Source organism: Aristolochia californica, unplaced genomic scaffold, assembly GCF_029961685.1.
Source record: "Aristolochia californica isolate CCGP_79_NKW_82.1479 unplaced genomic scaffold, dmAriCali1.0.hap1 SCAF_11, whole genome shotgun sequence".
NCBI classification, from domain to species: Eukaryota; Viridiplantae; Streptophyta; class Magnoliopsida; order Piperales; family Aristolochiaceae; genus Aristolochia; species Aristolochia californica.
This window is the reverse complement of record NW_027181782.1, coordinates 13,982,940-13,988,243: the sequence shown is the minus strand read 5'-3', so window position 1 is coordinate 13,988,243 and position 5,304 is coordinate 13,982,940.

Genomic DNA, 5,304 nt, shown 5'->3' with positions numbered 1-5,304 from the left:
TAAAAAAAAAATTCCTCTATATATTTTTCTTATAATGTTCTATCGGCATATACACACCCTTAAATTTTTTATGACTCGTTACATGTAATCTCCATTACATAAGTAAAATATGTGCTAGCTAGGGTATACCTTGTTACTTTTCAATCATGTTTCTCATGACCTCCACAAACCTAAGGTTGCATTGTCCTCATCAAAGACTCAGGTCAAACACATAATCAAAACTAGGAGTGTGAGAAAAAAAAAAAAACTTAAATTCACTCCGTTGGGTAGAGAAGGGATAGAAGGAAATAACCCTAAGTTCAGGTCAAGTTTGGGACTCGAGGTCCAACACATAATCAAAGTTAGGAGTGGGCGAAAATAAAAAACTTAAATTCACTCCGTTGGTAGGAGAAGGGATGGAGGGAAAGAACCCTAAGTTGGAGATAGGCTTGGGTTTTCCCAAATTTGGCCTAAACTTGATGGAAATACCTTATTGATATTTTTTAAAAATTAAAATAACATATAAATAAAACTTATCTATTTTTTATTTTTTATTATTTATATTTTGACATTGTATAATAATTTTATGCATTGTATTCTTTAATTATTTTTATATTTAAAAAATATTTTAATCGAAGAATTACTAGGTTGACTTGGGAATGAGACAATGGATAATGTTTGATTTCTAAACCGTTCGGGTTTCCGAGTTGGGGTTCGGGTTCTCAAAACAAACCCATGCTTTCGCCTCTGAATTAACCCACTTTTTCTTTGGCCGAACCACCTCAAACGGCGTTTACAAGATCGCTGGTTTAGACTAATCAAGCCGAGCAGGGAAAGAAGTTTGTGTTTTTTTTGCTTCCTCATTATTTGGGTTTTTATCAACCTCGCGACTTTGCAACTCTGCTGTTGTCTTCTCGTCGATGGCAGTTAGGCCGACAATATCTCATTTCCCGACCGATCCCAATGCACTGGAAGCCTCCGGCCTTCCTTGGGGAGTCACCGTTACCCCATTTTCTCCAGTTGACGAGCTTGGTAACCCCCCTGTTTCCGGGTCCGATGGTAACCTTGTTCCTCGCTGCGATAATTGTTGGGCTTATTTCAATTCCTACTGCGAGCTTGAACAATGGGCTTGGATTTCTTCTCAATTCTTACTTAGCCCACGGAAAGTAAAGATATTAGCTTCAGCTTTATCTACTGCTGAAAAGTTAACCGAATATGAGAGAAAGAATTATTCGGCTAATAAAGTGTCTAAGAAAAATAACAATGGTAAAACGAATTTTAAGAAGGAGAAAGGGGAGAAGAAGTCATGGGCAAAGGACGCCAAGGCTAGGTCGGAAGAGAAGAAACGAGGAGACAAACAGAAAAAGAAGGTCCATTGTTTCATATGCGAGGGATTGTCTTAGAAAGAGGTTCCTCAATGCTGCTCAAACTGAGGTGAACAATGGAGGGATTGAGCCTAGGTTGGGCTCCTTAACACTTCTCCATGCTATTGTTCGTTCAAAGGAGGAGAAGGTTGCTCCACTTTCGGTAAGACCCTTAAGAGAACTTCTTTTTATCTCTCTAACACTTGTTGGACGTACTGTTAGAGCAGTGGTGGACACTGGCGCCACCCACAACTTCCTTTCGGAGGAGGAGGCTAAGCGCCTAAATATACGAGGAGAGAAAGATGGGAGCAAAATGAAAGCTGTAAATTCTGCTGCTCGTGAAGTCCAAGGCATTGCCAAGAACGTCCCGGTGGAGGTAGGCAAGTGGGTTGGATTTCTGAATTTTACTATTATTGTCATGGATGATTTCAATGTGATTTTGGGAATGGAGTTTTTCACGGTTTGTAAGGCATTTGTAATGCCGCATGTTGGGGTAGTGGGGATTATGGACGAGTAAAGTCCTTGTACTATTTCTGAACTTGACAACAAAGATGTAACAAAAAAGGACTTAATGTTATCAACCCTCCAGCTTAAGAAAGGTCTTAAGCAGGGCCGCTCTACTTACATTACTTCTATTTGTGCTATAGAGCAGGTAGAGGTCATGCCTACCCCTAAAGAGATACAAGCCATACTGCATGAATATAGAGATGTCATGCCTGAACAACTTCCAGCGCGGTTACCACCTAGGAGAGGGGTGGACCATCGCATAGAGCTTGAGCCCGGAGCAAGAAAGCCAGCACAAACACCATACCGAATGGCACCCAATGAGTTGGACGAACTGCGAAGACAACTCAGTGAGCTGTTGGACGCTGGGTTCATAAGGCCAAGCAAAGCACCTTATGGGGCCCCTATACTGTTTCAGACTAAGAAGGATGGAAGTATGAGACTGTGCACCGATTGTAGGGTGCTCAACTAGGTAACTATAAAGAATAAGTACCCTATTCCTCTTATTGCAGATCTCTTTGATCAGTTGAAAGAGGCGCAAGTTTTCTCCAAATTGGATTTGCGAAGTGGTTATTACCAAGTCCGGATTGCTGAAGGAAACGAGGGGAAGACTACTTGTGTAACCAGATATGGGGCTTACGAATTCATGGTTATGCCCTTTGGCCTAACCAATGCACCTGCAATATTTTGCACTCTCATGAGCGAGGTATTTTCCGAATACTTGGACAAGTTTGTCATTGTTTATTTGGATGACATAGTGGTGTACAACAAGAGTATGGACGAGCACAAGAAACACCTTCGAAAGGTGTTCAAAACGTTGAGAAATAATCAACTGTATGTCAAGAGGAGAAGTGCTCCTATGGGTTGCAAGAGATGTCCTTTCTTGGACATTGGATAGGGGGATGACGGATATGGATGGACAGCAAGAAGGTGGAGGTTGTGCGTGACTGGTCGATCCCTTCCAAGGTGCGTGAGCTTAGGAGTTTCCTTGGTCTTGCAAATTATTACAGGAGGTTTATCAAGGGCTTCTCAGCTATAGCAGCCCCTTTTACTAACCTTTTCAAGAAAGACCAAAAGTGACGATGGACGGACTCATGCCGAAGAGCATTCCAACGGCTAAAGGACACCATGGTGGCTGAACCAGTGCTCCACCTTGCTGATTTCAGCAAGCCGTTTGAGGTAAATATAGATGCCTCGAACTATGCCATTGGAGGTGTACTAGAACAAGACAGACACCCAATCGCTTATGAGAGTAGGAAGCTGAATGAAACTGAGCAACGCTGTATTGTACAAGAGAGAGAGATGACGACTATAGTACATTGTTTACGTCTTTGGAGGCACTATCTTTTAGGCTCCAAATTTACTGTAAAAACGGACAATGTCGCATCTAGCTACTTTCTTACGCAGAAAAAGCTCAATCCAAAGTAGGCTCGGTGGCAAGATTTATAGGAAATGGACTTCTAACTGATCCTAACATGCTTTAAATGTGGTGGACATGCATGCCAGAAACATGTTGCGGATGCAAATGACCTAATGATCCAAAAATTTCAAGTAGAAAAACTCAAATTCTCAAGTGGTTGGATATTCACCAGAGCTAAACAACCCACTTTTTGCCTATCCTTAAAAATCACAAATACTTTTTGGAATTATCTTTCTCAGCATTAGTGCATTTTCATTTTGGATGTTCAAATTTTTTTTCACATCCAAAACTCACTCTCCTATTTTTCTCGTAAACAAAAAAGATATGAGGCATAACAAAATGAAAATTTTATGCAAAAAAATCTGAAAATTATAATAAATGTAAGAGAACGCACTAAAAATGAACTCCAAGGTTTTGTTATCCATGTTTGGGAAATTCGACAAGTACAACCCCTAATAATAAGCTTGGTGGAATTTTATAGGAAAGGACTTCTAACCGATCCAAACATGCTTTAAATGTGGTGGACATGCATGCCAGAAACATGTTGAGGATGCAACTGACCTAATGATCCAAAAATTTCAAGGAGTAGAAAAAATCAAATTCTCAAGTGGTTGGATATTTACCAGAGCCAAACAACCCACTTTTTGCCTATCCTTAAAAATCACAGATACATTTTGGGATTATCTCTCTCAGCATTTGTGCATTTCCATTTTGGATGTTCAAATTTTTTTTCAGATCCAAAACTCACTCTCCCATTTTCTCGTAAACAAAAAAGATATGAGGCATAACAAAATGAAAATTTAAGAGTTCATGTGTGAAAAAAAATTTGAAAACTATAATAAATATAAGTGAACGCACTAAAAATGAACTCCAATGTTTTGTTATCCATGTTTGGGAAATTCTACTAGTACAACCCCTAATAATAAGCTTTGTGGAATTTTATAGGAAAGGGACTTCTAACTGATCCTAACATGCTTTAAATGTTGTGGACATGCATGCCAGAAACGTATTGAGGATGCAAGTGACCTAATGATCCAAAAATTTCAAGGAGTAGAAAAAATCAAATTCTCAAGTGGTTGGATATTTACCAGAGCCAAACAACCCACTTTTTGCCTATCCATAAAAATCACAGATACTTTTTGGAATTATCTCTCTTAGCATTTGTGCATTTCCATTTTGGATGTTCAATTTTTTTTCAGATCCAAAACTCACTCTCCCATTTTTTCGAATACTTGGACAAGTTTGTCGTTGTTTATTTGGATGACATCGTGGTGTACAACAAGAGTATAGACGAGCACAAGAAACACCTTCGAAAGGTGTTCGAAACGTTGAGAAATAATCAGCTGTATGTCAAGGAGGAGAAGTGCTCCTATGGGTTGCAAGAGGTATCCTTTCTTGGACATTGGATAGGGAGAGGATGGATATGGATGGACAGCAAGAAGGTGGAGGTTGTGCATGACTGGTCGATCCCTTCCAAGGTGCGTGAGCTTAGGAGTTTCCTTGGTCTTGCAAATTATTATAGGAGGTTATCAAGGGCTTCTCAGCTATAGCAGCCCCCTTGACTGACCTTTTCAAGAAAGACCAAAAGTAACGATGGACGGACTCATGCCGAAGAGCATTCCAACGGCTAAAGGACACCATGGTGGCTGAACCAGTGCTGCACCTTGCTGATTTCAGCAAGCCGTTTGAGGTAAATACAGATGCCTCGAACTTTGCCATTGGATGTGTACTAGAACAAGACAGACACCCAATCGCTTATGAGAGTAGGAAGCTGAATGAAACTGAGCAACGCTGTATTGCACAAGAGAGAGAGAGATGACGACTGTAGTACATTGTTTACGTCTTTGGAGGCACTATCTTTTAGGCTCCAAATTTACTGTAAAAACTGACAACGTCGTATCTAGCTACTTTCTTACGCAGAAAAAGCTCAATCCAAAGCAGGCTCGGTGGCAAGATTTCTTGGCCGAGTTTGACTTTCAGATGATGTATAAAGCAGGGAAGGCCAATGGTGCTACAGACGCACTGAGCAGGATGGTG